This window comes from Tenrec ecaudatus, chromosome 12 (genome assembly GCF_050624435.1).
Source record: "Tenrec ecaudatus isolate mTenEca1 chromosome 12, mTenEca1.hap1, whole genome shotgun sequence".
Taxonomy (NCBI): domain Eukaryota; kingdom Metazoa; phylum Chordata; class Mammalia; order Afrosoricida; family Tenrecidae; genus Tenrec; species Tenrec ecaudatus.
The window spans coordinates 53,446,943-53,461,521 of record NC_134541.1 but is presented as its reverse complement, the minus strand read 5'-3'; the positions used below and the strand labels follow the sequence as shown (position 1 = coordinate 53,461,521).

At 39.8% G+C, this 14,579-nt stretch overlaps 1 pseudogene; it reads right to left on the bottom strand.

Moving 5' to 3' along the window:
- Positions 1-2,111: 2,111 nt before the first annotated feature.
- Positions 2,112-2,605, bottom strand: LOC142422665 (mitochondrial fission 1 protein pseudogene; annotated as a pseudogene).
- Positions 2,606-14,579: the final 11,974 nt, after the last annotated feature.

The following is a 14,579-nucleotide window of genomic DNA, read 5'->3' as shown; positions in this document are numbered from 1 at the left end:
ACCAGAAAAAAACAAACTGTGAAAACAGAAAGCATGTAGGAAAGTACAAATTACCTCCAAAAATGTATTACTATTTTCAGAGAAAATAAAAGAAACTACTATTGAAAATAAAAGAGCAATAACAAAGGAATCACTGAGAATAAAATATTATCATTGTGATGGTTAGATTTTAAGTCAACTGAATGCACCTGGATGAAGGTAGGAATGGGCATGTAATCGCTATAAGAAGACACTGAGTACAACAAAGCTCTCTCTGACCCCTTCTCATTCTGCTGAATCTAGATCCTGCATCTCGTTCTCGAGCTCCTCTTGTGTCACCTGCTGATCCAGGTGCTGTGCCGCTGGTCCCAGGTTCTCCCCTCCAGGGCCTCAGGGCTGTGTTTCAGAGTGGAGCATGAGAGGGTGGGAGAGGGTGCTGGAGGGTACTCCAGTGTGAGGAAGAAATTCACTCACTCTCTCCAGTGGAACCACTTCTTGTTTTGAACCAGGACGACTCAATACTGTCAACTGTAGGGTGACATCTGCAACCCACCTACAGAGAAGAATGGTGACAACATTTTAAAGGGTGGTGTAGACACTGACTTTCACTTTTAAATATTTTCATTTATTCTTAGGGTCATTGCTCAGCATGGGAGGGCTAAAGTAGATCAGCTGTTCTAGGATTCTGTAGTAGTTACATAATCTGGTGTCAATTTGCGACTTGAGAGGATTATGAGTGAAAGGGTGGAGTACAGCCTGTCATTCACTGTATAGCAAATGAGGCCTCTGTGTGGGCATGGCCTTCTGAGGATTCTGGGGCATCTGATATTTCTTCTTGGAGGTAGGAGACACTATCTCTCTCTGCTGACTCCTTTCAAGACATCTCTGAGGAGTAGCCACATGGACCTACCCTGATGCAGCCCTGGAAGCTGGAGAAGCCACATGGAGACCCCTGCCAGTGCTGAGATGCTTACAACACCATTGGATCCAAAGACTTTCTACCCACTGGCCTGTGATCGTTCTGCATTCGACATCATTGCATGTGTTTCATGAGTCTGAAGAGGACTTTATAGATTGGTATAGGACAGTGGTTCTCAACCTTCCTTTAATACAGTTCCTCATGTTGTGGTGACTCCCCCCCACAACCATAAATTTATTTTTGTTGCTACTTCATAACTGTAATTTTGCTACTGTTAAGAATCAGGCAACCCCTGTTTAATGGTCATTAGACCCCCAAAGGGGTTTCGACCCACAGGTTGAGAACCGCTGGATAGGACATATGGGCTAATATCGGACTTATGGACTTGGATGGACTGGGTTGGGATGTTTCTTAATTTACAATTACACTTTATATAAAACTCTCTTATACACATATCCATGCATATGAATTTTTTCTCTAGTCTACCGGGACTAACACAGATTCAATAAACCTTAATATTTCTAATAAAAAGAAAGAAAGACAACAAATGATGTATTAATCATTTGGAAAATCTGCTGCAAAAGAATTATTTAAAATGTTAGAAATCAAAGACATAACTTTGTTGACAAAGGTGTGTCTGACCCAAGCCATGATATTTTCAATCATCTGATATGCATGGGAAAATTAGACAATGAATAAGGAAGATAAAAAATTGATGCAATTGTGGCATTGGTAAAGAATAGTTAACACACCATAGGCTACCAGAGAATGAACCAATCACTCTTAGAAGAAGTGCGGCCAGAATATTCCATAGAGATGTGGACAATAAAACTTCATCTCACTTGATTTAGACATTATCAGGAGGGGCAAATCCCTGGAGGAAGGCATCCTCCCTAGGGAAGCAGAGGGTCAAAAAATAAAAGGAAGATGTTAAAAAGATGGATTGACACAGCGGCTGCAAAAATAGGCTAATATATAGTAATGATTCTGAGAATGGGACAGAACCAGGACACTTTTGTTTTGGTTTTTCCCTAAGCCAAAACCCAATTTTATTTACACTCATCCCAAAGCACATGATCTGGGGCCAGGAGACGGGTCTGAGGGGAGAGGAGACTGAAGACTGTAGTAGACAATGGCAGAGGTTGCAGAAGAACAGAGAAGGGACAGCGAGAAGGGGACCTGCTTTGAGCGTCCTTCACGCCGAGTCCCCCGCTCAGTAGGCTTCTTCACCTCCCTTGCGTGCAGGCCAGACGGTGTGCCCTGGGCAGAAGGATTTGCACTTGGATACAGCTAGTCCGATGAGGTCAGCAGGTACTGCCACCACCAAGGCCATGCCGCCAATGATGGGCATGCCCACCAGTCCATCTTCCTTCATGGCCTTGTCAGTGCGCTGCTCCGGTTCCTGCCTTTTCTGGAGCTCCGTCTGCAGCTGCGGACGCACATACCTTGGGGTCTTTGCATACGCCTGGAGGCGGCAGTTCCCACAGCCAGATAGAAGACTGCATCCTGCTGCTCCTCTTTGTCTCCTTTGGGCAGCAGCTCAATGCCTTTCCTCATGTCCTCGGTATGCTTGCTTCGAACCAGACACCTGGCGGACTCGAACTGGGTGCCCTTGGACACGGACCCTGCTGCCGTCTCAGATCAAAATTTCTTTTCAGATTTCAGCAGGTCATCCACAGACACCAGATCATTCATGATGGCCTCCATGGCCGCAGCCCCAGCAAGGCTCCTTCCAGGCACCACAGGGCCACAGTCTCCATGGCCCGCCCCCAAGGACGGAGAGCCACTTCAGGAAACGTTTTGTTTTCCTGTTGTACATAAAGTCACTGTAAATCTGAGCTGACTCAATGGCACCTAATAACAATAGCAACCCTGGTCTTATATAAAATATATATTTAAAATAACTAAACATGTAGAATAAAAATTAAATCTTAAAAATAAAATAAAACTGCAAGGATATGTAGCAGTTTCCCAAAACTCTTACCTCCAAAGCACTGTCTGATATCTTCCTTCATCGATTTTTCTGGACAAAAATAAATCCAAATGGGACTACACCAAATGACATTGTGACGACCCACTCATCTCAAAGAACAATGTCTCTAGGGTATCTGTTCATGTCAATGCATGCTTAAAATCTCAAAGCATTGTTATAAGGAATATCTATCTAAATACATATATATAATTAATGATCACCTTATGGGATTGCTTTGAGAACTAAATGCTTATAGACACTGCATGTGAGAGCACTATATAAATTATGAAGCAACATGAACAGTGTTGATAATAGCTATAATTATAGATAAAATATAGAAAATTTTATATGAAGCCAAAGTGTTTGATTAATTGGTGTGCTCCATAATCATAGATAGTCTCATTCATCATAGACAGAGATCACAAAACAGCACAGTTAAATCTGGTCTTTTAAGGAGTACACCCGAATTAGAGCACACCATGCATTATTTAAAACAAGGAGAAAAGACCAACATGTTCTAGAAGCTAAATGTTGACAGTTTGTCAGAGATATTATCTTCTTTGTCCAGGAACATGTACTCATGTTTACGGAAGCCTCTCTTGGGTTCCACATACTGCATAATGTTGGAATGATTACATAAAATTTAGCTGCTGAACCACATTTTTTCAACTGAGAATCTAGCGTGACCAAAACACAACTTAGGTTGACAAGCCAGCTTGATCACCCTGAGGTCATAGGAAAGCTAGACATGACCTGGCCCTGCTCCAAATTAGCTGTTACTAAAACTTCATGAAGGTTTCTATGGTAAAGGAATAATAATTCAATGTTCACCCAAATTTACTATGTAGATAAGAGATTATATACATAATGTGCCCAGCATGACAGATATTTATGAATTTGAATTTATTATTACCTTATATGCAGAAGATAGTAGGAGGCAACTTGATTTATTTTATGTGTTCTATTAATTTATGGTAAGGCAATGAAAAGAATTCATTCCAATACCTCCTCCAAACTGAAATTGAATTTCACATGTGTACACCAAAATAAACAAGAACAGCCTATATACATTTGTGCCCCAAAACACAAGATAATGCATGCTGGCAAGGGATCTGGTAGGGTCCATTATAATCTATGTGATCCATAAAACTTGGCTACTTTTATTACAGGGCTCGCATCCTCTTAATATGTCTTCAGAATAATAACACATCCCTGCATGAATTTCCCAAATGGAAGCATACTGATCGACTAGTGGATATTAGTTTTAAATAGCTGACAACATTTTATAATTATAGGATAATAAAGGTTCCACATTAAAGTCCTTGCATTGGTGCATTATATTCCACTGGTATCAAAGACTGCATGTAACTCTGGAGGTTTCCATAGCATGATAGTGTCAACTTGGCTGGGCCAGTCTTCTCAGTAGTTTGGCAGTGATCCCTCATGATGTCATCTAACACAACATATTTTGAACTCGGTGATCAGCCAACGGTGTGATGAATCCTTGAAGAGTTAACAACCTTGATGCAATTGGAAGAAAGACTCCTTGGGGGTGTTCCCTGATCTTCATACAGCAGATTATGGGGGACACTTGTCACTTCTGCTGGATTTGTATCATGCATCTGGTTACTGAAGCCTCAGCCACGTTACGTTGTCTGCTGAACCCAAGAGCCACTAGCAGGCTACTGACCTTGGATTTATTTGACTCTGAATCCAACAGTCTGTGGTCTCCTGTTTCTTGGTTCATCAGCTCCAACACCTACACTAGTCACAATAAACCTCCAGCTTACCAGCTGACCCACGGATTTGAGCTTAACTGAACTTACTTCTACAATTGGGTTAGCCATTTCTTGATATGTTTCTTTCTATGTACACACCCCAAAAACCATCACTGGTTTTACTTTTCTAGAGAACCCAGCATGCTACAAACAGGTGTGAAATCAAAAGAATGCTGACAATGGTTTCTTATCTTAACTGTATTAACCAAAAACAAAGAAAGAAAAGAGCAAAGGAAAAGAAAGTTGTAAAACTTAGAATCTAGCCTTGACTCTGCACTAATTCACGGGTTGACTTTGCATAAGTCCCAGTCTTCTTTCCTTTGCTAGTTTAATGAAAGTGCCCTCTGTCCCTGCTTCTATTCAACAGTTTCCTGCAGGTCCTCGTCAAGACAAGAACACAACAGAGGAGTTAAAGGTAGAAAAACTGCTACATAAGAGGTCAAGATTGGAGTTATTTGCAGACAACATTGTTATCTACATAGAAATTTCAGGAGATGTGAAGACAATTAGATAAAATAAAAGAATTTAATAAGATTTCTAGAAGCAAGATAAGCACTCTTCCTTAGTTTGTATATTTTTAACAATTTCACAGACAAATACATAGCATACGTTTCAACCGTTCAGTCATATTCATAAGAGTTGTGCAATCACCATCCAAGGCAATTCCCGCGCGTATCTTCTTCCTTGCACTTGTTGTTTGCGCCCTATTCCCTGTCAGCTTCCCCTATCAGTTTCCTGTGAATCTATGGATGCAGTTGTTGTCTCTATAGGTGTACCTAATCTGAGTTTCATAAACATTTTAAATATTCCTTTTATCAATAATGGCCAATTAGAAAATTGATTTGGTAAATAAGTTGGTTTTTTTTAATTTCATTTTATTGGGGCTCATAAAGCTCTTATCACAATCCCACATACATCCATGTGTCAAACACATTTGTACATATGTTACCATCATTTTCAAAACATTTTCCTTCTACTTGAGCCCTGGGTAACAGCTCATTTCAGCCTCCCCCACCCTCCCGCCCTCATGAATCCATGATAGGTTCTAAATTATTATTTTAATAAATTGTTTCTTAGAGTAATGAAAACACTACAAATGTCCCAGAAATAAATCTAGTAAATGATATCCACAGTATTCCTGAGAGAAATTATAAAACTTTATTAAAGACATACAATAAACTCAAGAAAATATAAATACATGAAATATGACCCAGGATTGATGAACGTTTAGGGACAGCAAGTGGAACAAGGGTTTCAGGAGATGAGGTACAGTGGTGGTGGGAGAGGGGATGGGGGTAAAAAGGAAGACGATGTCAAGGAGTCCAGGAAGAAAAAGAATGTCTGGAAACTGACTGTGGCACCATTCATGCAATACTGCTTGATGTGATCAAAGTATGGCATGATATATGTATTAACTATCAATTATTAATAATTTTTAAAAGAAATGAGATATGCTCAGACTTGAGCAGCCTCAATATTATAATGAAAGAGACCTGCGCGTAAATTAATCTGTACATTTCAATTAATTTCTGTCAAGACAAAAATAGTTTAGAATTTAATTCCCTGAATCTACAATTCATGTAGAGTAGTGGCTCATAACCGGGAATAATCTGCCTGGCAGGGCTGTGGTTGAGAGCTCAGCTGCTAACCAAAAGGTCACTGGTTCAAACTCACCAGCTGCTTGAAGAGGAAACATACCGGAATCTGCTTCTGCGAAGAAGGCAGGCTTGGCAATTCTAAAAGGCAGTTCCACTCTGTCCTCTAGGATCAATATAAATAGAAATCAACTCAATGACAATGGGTTTGATTTGTGTTTGGTGATCTCATAGGTAAAACCAGAGATGCTTCTAATTATCCTCCAATGCACAGGACAATTCCTACCATGAAGGATAATGTGCCTCTGGCACTAATTCTGGAATCAAAAATTCCTGATAAAGAAAAGGAGCGGTTTTGGAATAGGCAAGAGCAATTTGAAAAGCATATAGAGGGGGAGGATATCAGTATTTAATAGATAACTATAGTTGTTTAAAAATATGTGGTAATATTTGTAAATGTGGGAAATAAAAAGCTAATACACAGTGTCTTAGATATCTAGTGATAACAGAAATATCATAAGTGGGTTACTTCAACAAACAGAAATATATTGCTTCTGTTTAGGATAGAAGTCTGCATTCATGGTGTTAACTCTACAGGCCTGCTTTTTCTGTTGTTTCATGCTTTGAATAAGGTATCGTCACCTGCAGCATCTGCAGGCCTGACAATCCTGTGCCCTGGCATCATTTTCATTCTAGGTCTGGGAGTTTCTCCAGGTATAGAATGATATCCAGAGCATACCCTCAACTCCAGACTTGCTTCTTTTGATGGGAGTGGGTCCTTCTAATCTCTGTTCATTTATTTCTCCTTTTATCTTTTGTAAAAACAAAAGGTGCTACAGGCCATACATCATCAAGACTGTGAGGGATCATCACGTAATTACCATATCACATCATTACATGCCAAACCAATGAGAACCATGATCCAGTCAATTTGAACAAATTTGCGGGGAGGGAGGGGAAAGGTTTCAGAATCCAACCCATGACACACTTGAGATATGAAATTACAAATCCACCTCAAGAAAAGGAAAGGTAGACTCTTCAGCAAGCAATATTGGGAGTAAATGCCACTAGATGAAAATATATTATTAAATTTTTTATTAAAAACATACACAAAAATTAATTTTATACAGGCATAAGGCCTTTAAAGAAACTTAAACTCAGCATGAGATTACGACCTTGGAAAAAGAAAAAGTTCCTGAAAAAGTTACTTACAAGTAGAAAATACAAAGAAAATGGCTTATATATGATTAACTAAAAAAATTGAGTAGCTGTCTGACAAAAGATGGCATGAGCCCAAATCAGAATCACCATAGTACAATATATGGAGAAACCATTACTCACACACAGATGTTCATATATGTAATCATATACAGACACGAACTTACACACCACGCATACTTATACACGTACAACCCAGAATGTGTAAAAGACACCGTCTGTACTCATATAAATAAATAATGAAAGACAAAGAAAGCTTGAATTAGGTAATGTCTCAAGACTGGTGGTGATGTGGGATGCACGGTGGGCTGCTGTCCAGAGGCCAATGGTTTAAACACATCAGCCCCTCGGGGAGAAGGATGAGGATACCTGCTTCCATAGGGTTTACAACCTTGGAACCCTGCAGCTTCTGTCCTGCATGGTCACTGTACGTTGGAGTGAACTCAACGGCAGTGAGGTAGTTTGGTTTGCTCAAGTCCTACCTATTTTAACAACTCATGATCTAAAATCTGCACGTCCTTAACTGGATTTAAAATACATACATATGCATCTTCTTGGATATCAGAGCATTCTTTCTCATGTGACATAAAATTGTAGGTCTTCTGATGACTCCAAAGGTCTAGTTGCAGTTTTGCAGAAAAAGACACATAAAGCTGTCACTTCTCATGGACATCTTCAGCTGTTTGATGTTCGGATTGATTATGTAGTACCTCGTATTACTTCTGAGCTTTATGTATTTTATTCCTTTCAAATTGTATTCCTCTTGAAATTGGATTTTATTTGTAAAGAGCCCAAAACACTATTGAATTACCTTAATTCACAGAATCGTAGGTATTTAGAGAGAGGTGGGGTGTCAGAATTTACACAGTTCAGTCTCTCTTCAAAATAGGTATTCTCCTAATAAGGAGGATATCAAAATAAGTATTCACCTTCCAATAACCTTGAAACCTTACCACAGAAAATGAATTGAGAGTCAGACACAGACCGTAGCTTAGGATGCTCATAAAGGGCACCAGCTCTCAAGCCAGGCAGCCACTCATTGGGTTGCCTTGAGCAAGTCACATAGTTTCTCTGCGCTCCTCTATTTCCTCAATTCCAAAGTGAGAATAAAAGTAGTACATCTTCAAGCTGTGGGAGGATTAGAGAAGCAACGCAGGTAAAAGGTGAGAACAGAGTTCACTGCAGTCAGAGCACTAAGTGCTGGCTACTGTTACTATTTAGCTCTTCCTAAGGAATACCCATGTCCTGCTTACTTAAAGGATTGTCCAGTTTGAAGAGAACTAGTCAATTTTATTCATCATTAGATGTCGATTCGACTGTGATTATCTAAATGCCATAGGAGAAAAATCTTCCTTCTTGCTTGTGTATGACAAAACATTTTTGCTTCTCTACAAACAGATCAAGGGCCTCTGGTAACATTGTCAGACAAGCCTAAGGTGGTCAAAGCAGCCAGTCGCTGTCCACGATAGAGAGAGCTATCTGCTCCTGTGAAGATTTATAGCCTAGGAAGCCATGTAGGGTTGCTAGGAGTTGGAATGAGTGACAGTGATTTGTTTTGTTTTTTGAAAGGGCAGGTTAAGTGGAGTGCATGGGGAGATGACCCAGAGCATACTGAGTAGAAAGGAAGAGTCTTCCTGGGATTACTAGGCTAATATAGCAACTCAAATATTGCTAAATATATTTCCCCATTAAAATATTTTATTTAAAAGGTACATTTAACATTTTAAAAATTCACTCTTGTGGGGAAATAATCCAACGTTAGACATTTTGATAAATCCGAATTAACAATTAAAATACTGTCATGGATGGTTAGTGTGACTAATTAGAGAGGCGGTTACCCTTGACTACATGCACACCACCTTCTCAAACTGCAGTTATTACAAAGCCAGCATGTTTCTGGATCTGTAATATGTCTTATATCTGTTATCATGGTGGATGAAGACAGACACATGCATTTACTGGTTTCCCTCTAATAATAATAAAAAGAAACAGTTTATAAAGTCAGATTAGATGAAAGCTTGCCTAATAATAATAATTTATAAACTCATTGTGGAATAATGATGTATTTAAGAGTTGTCACTGTATGATGAAAGAAGCATAATATGAAAGAATTTCTTTATGAAGAATGACTACAAATGAATTGTGCTAAGATATAATTCTCTGATAAAAGGCAATAAGAACCTCTAGAACACTTAATAATAGAGTACTCAAGGTGAATTAAGGACTGCAATAAAAACCCATAAATTTGAAAGTTTCCATATAGTCCTAATCTTTTTAAAAATGCCAAAGTTCATTGGCCAAAGACTCATGGAATCAACTGATAATGCTGCCTATAGCACAGTAGATTATGAATGGGGAGTTTTTGGAAAATGTTCTCAAGTTTGAACTTTTTAAAGCCTAGTGTGTTACTCCAGGTAGACTAGAGAAACCAATCCAGGGAGACTCATAGGTGTGTAAGAAAGAACTTTATATACAAGAGCAATTGAATATTGAGAAAACATCCCAGCCCAGTTCAGATTAAGTTTCTTAATTCAATATTAGCCCATTTGTTCATTACCAAACTATAAATTCCTCTTCAGACTCACAAAACACATGCAATGACGCTGAATGCAGGAAGATGACAGGTCAGAAGAAGGGAAGTCTTGTGGATCCAGTTTATAAGCATCTCAGTGCTGGCAGGGAACTTCACATGGCTCTGACTGCAGGGTAGCTTCATGTGGCTTCTCATCAGAAATGTCTCACAGGGAGTGAGCATGTGTCCCACCTCCAGTGAGTTATTTATCTCCTTAGCATCTCCAAATGAGGTCAGCAAGTTGGGACATGATTGGCTTAGTACTCAAATAGACAACAGATTATGTAACTACCACATCTAAGTTTCACCTGATTCATTGCATTGGATAAATCTGCTGCATAAAACCTCTTTATAGGGTTGAAAAGCAAGGATACTACTTTAAGGACTTAGGTGTTCCTCACCCAAACCATGGTATTATCAATTGCCTCATAAGCACGTGAAAGCTGGACATTGAATAAGGAAGACCAACAATGAATCAATGCATTTGAATGATTGATGACGCTGGTGAAGAATATTTAAAGTCCCATGGACTGTCAAAAGAACCGACACGTCTGTCTTGAAATAAGTACAACCCAAGTGCTTCTTCAGCAAGCATGGCAAGCCTTCATCTCATGTACTTTGGACACGTTGTGAGGAGTCCAGTCTCTGAAAAAGGACAGCATACTGAGTAAAGTAGATGTGTACAGAAAATGACGAAGGCTCTTGACAAGATGGATTGACAGTGGCTACAAGAGGTTAAAACAGGGGTCCTCAAACTACGGCCCTCCCAGGACATTTAACCGGCCCACCTGGTGTTTTTGCCCTTGCTGCCTGTCCTGCTTAGCAGCCGATTGGTCCGGGCCCGCAGTGCGCATGTGTGGAATATGCGCAGCACTCTCCCACTCCCCTCCTTCTCTCTGTCTCTCAACTCCTCCCATCAGTCTCCGGGGTGATCAGATGAGACAAGAGTTTGCCTGTGCAGAGCCTGTTGCTGCCTGAGGACCGAGGTTAGAACAAGTTAGGAATTGTTTTATGAAGTTAGGACGTCTATTTTTTTTTTTCAGTTAGTAGGGCTTTGTTTTGCAGTTAATGGGGGGGCTTTTTTCTGAAGTTAGGAGGTCTATTTTTCTTAAGTTGGTTAGTTGGTTGGGGGTGGTTTCTAGGGGGCTGCATCACAGTGATAACGCACATAGTAAGTGCTCAGTGCTAATGCACATTGTCAGTGCTTAGAGGTAATGCAAATTGTCAGTGTTCCCGTTCGTGTTACTGTTTTGTGTTTTTACTTCAAAATAAAGTATGTGCAGTGTGCATAGGAATTTTTCCATAGTTTTTTTAAACTATAGTCCGGCCCTCCAATGGTCTGAGAATAGTGAACTGGCCCCTGTTTATAAAGTTTGAGGGTGGCGCAAGATTGGGTAGTGTTTTGCACCTGACAACAAGAGGTTTCACTGACACGTGCTTGATATTCTTTTTCTAGTGAAAACATAACAGAGTTAATTGTGTAAACACTTGGAACTGGACTGTGGGTGTTGCTTAATTTTTTTCACCCTGCCCATTATAAAATGACCCATTTCAGAAGCAGAAGGGGGACTCTCGCTACCATCAAGAAAGAAAGCACATCTTTTGACCTCAAGATCCTAGTGCATTAAATATCCTTAACTCAGGGACAGAAAGTTGTAACACCAGAGGACAGGCAGAGGAGTAGCAGCAGCAGACACTAGAGCCCGTGTGAAAGACAGCAGTGAGTTTTCCAGCTCAGACAGAAAACGATGGGCAAGAAGCTTGCTTGCATAGTGGGATGACTATAAATAGGGAGAGCTTTGTAACTAAAGGGGCTTTGTAACCTTGCCGCAACAGGTCAAAGGTCAAAGGATCAGAGATTGGCATTGCCTATGGGAATAACTGGAAAAAGGCTATCCTGACAAAAGAACTGTGTCCAAAGCATTTCGGATTCTGAATTGTAACCCACTAACTTCTCTAATAAACACGATAGTCCTGCATATTGTCTGAGATGCATGGGGCCATTTCAATGAATTATCAAACCTAGTGGAGACATATAAAGTGCGGAGAAAGAGAGGGATGGTTGGTGACAAATGTGGTAAAGAAGGTTGGAAGGCAGAGGCATGTTTGACTTCAGTTTCAGTCTTAGACTGATGCTGAGCTTTGTTCTCCTTTCTCCTGAAATCAGAGGAGGTCAGATGTTGCCCCACACCCATTTTTATACCCACACTTTACAGGTGAAAATATCAGCGGATGGGGAGAAAATCAATTTATCCAAACTCACATATCTGCTATGGATGAAATCACAACTTAAACCTAGGCAGGCTGACTGCAGATTGTCATCATAACTCTATAGTTACCTAAATGTGACACATACATACTATGCCACAACCAGTAAAAATAAGGTGAAGCTAGACATTCCCACATAAAGTACTATTTAAGACATACATAGCTAAAAGGAAAAGAAAGTCCCCCAAACAAACACAAGAATGAAATCATAAAATCAAGATTATACCAATTTCTACATGGATATAAATGCACAAAATTATATGCACCAAATACCTAAATGATACACCAAACTAAAACAGTGGTTGTCTTTGGAAAGTTCAGTGACTTTGGGAGTTGAGAAGAGAGTTGAAGTGGGGCATTTTTTTACTTTATACATATACTTCATTTTTATCTGCTTTATTCCACAATGATAACAAACTCATTACTTGTAAATAACTAGTATATCTCTGTGTGTAAATACACATACATCCCACAAATACAGTAATTATGGCTGAAAAAAATCTCAAAATATTTCCAATTTAGATAAAAATATTAATACCGTGTTACTGCTTCCCAAATTTTACAATTCATTAAGTAAACATTTAAGCCATTTGCTAAGTTAAAGTCCTTCAAGAAAAAGGGTTGGCAAGTGCTGGTATGGTAGAAATACCACAAGTCAATGACTTTAACAATCAGATTTATTCTTTCACAGTTCAGAAGACCAGAAGTCCAAATTAAAATTATCAGCTCTAGGGGAATATCTCTCTCTCTCTCTCTCTCTCTCTCTCTCCCTCTCTCTCTCCCCCCCCCCCCTCTTGGGGAAAGGAATTTGTCTCCCTTTAACATCAGTGGTTCTTGAATTTCTTGGAGATTTATATAAGCCTGGCATCAATCAGCCAAAATCCATGTCACATCAAAAATGATATGCCTCTATCCATGTCTGCTTCCAAATATGGCTTTAATTTCTGGTAGATCCCCATTGATGTCCTGCTATAACTATTTTTTTAATTATCTGCAAAAACTTTGTTTTTGTTAGGTGCCATGGAGAGAGTTCAGATTCTCAGTAATCCCATACACAGCAGAATGAAACTCCGCCCAGTCCTGCAGCCTCCTCACGATTGTTCTTATACTTGAGCCCGCTGGTGCAGCCACTGTGTCGATTCATCTTTATGCGGGCCTTCCTCTTTCTCACTGGCCTTCTACTTTACTAAGCGCGATGTCCTTCTCAGGGGCTGAGCTCATAGGACCATGCCCGAAGTTTATCTAGTCATCCTTTCCTTTAAGGGGAACTCTGGCTATGACAGATTAGTTGGTTCTTCTGGCGGTCCATAGTTCTTTCCATGAGCTACAGGAGCACCATAGTTCCCAAGCACCAATTTTTCTTTGGTCTTCCTTATGGACAAGTTCATGAGCACAAACAAATGTTTTGGAATCTTCCCACCAATGGAGTCTGTGTGTTGCAGCTGGAAGGAGCCCTGGTGTCACAGTAAGTTACAAATAGGTTACTAACCACAAGGTTGGCAGTTCAAAATCACCAGGTGCTCCCCAGGGGAAAAATGAGGCTTTCTATTCCTGTGAACCGTCTCTGAAATGCACCGCAGCAGTTGCAGTTGATGCAATAACCATGATTTTTTTTTAATATTCCATCGGGAGAAGTCCATGTGTATAGTCACCATGTGTTGTTAATGAAAAGGTATTTGCGGTGCCTTCAGGCCGATGGGCACTGTCTCTGACAAGATTCTGCTTCCACTCAGTAAGCCTTCAATATCTGATAATGTTTCAATGATTCCTTCCTCCCAAGTGGCCAGCCAATTCATATATATATAAATTGTTCTTTGGAAGCTCCAATTAAACCTGTTCACTTTGGGCAACCCTGCTAGCATTTGAAATGCTTTCAGTATCCCAGCAACCTACAAGCCAACCACAGTACAACAAACTAACTGACAAGTCTTGAAAAACTTGACTGCAAGTTTTGGTCATGATATTGTTAGAGGATTTGTCCCTTCTGTTGTGTTAGATCTTTGGAATGGGCACAAGCATGGATTTTTTTTCTAGTCACTTGACCATCTATTCCAAATTTCTTGGCATAGATGAGGGTGGACCTTCAGCCTGGATCTGTTGAAACATTTCAATTGATATTCCATTAATCTTGGAGCCTGTTTTTTCACAAATGCCTTCAATACAGTTTGGATCTTTTCCTTCAGTACCATGAGTTCTTGATCATATGCTATATTGTGTTAGTCTGGGTAGACTAGAGAAACAAATCCACAGAAATGCATATGTATATAAAGAGAGTTTT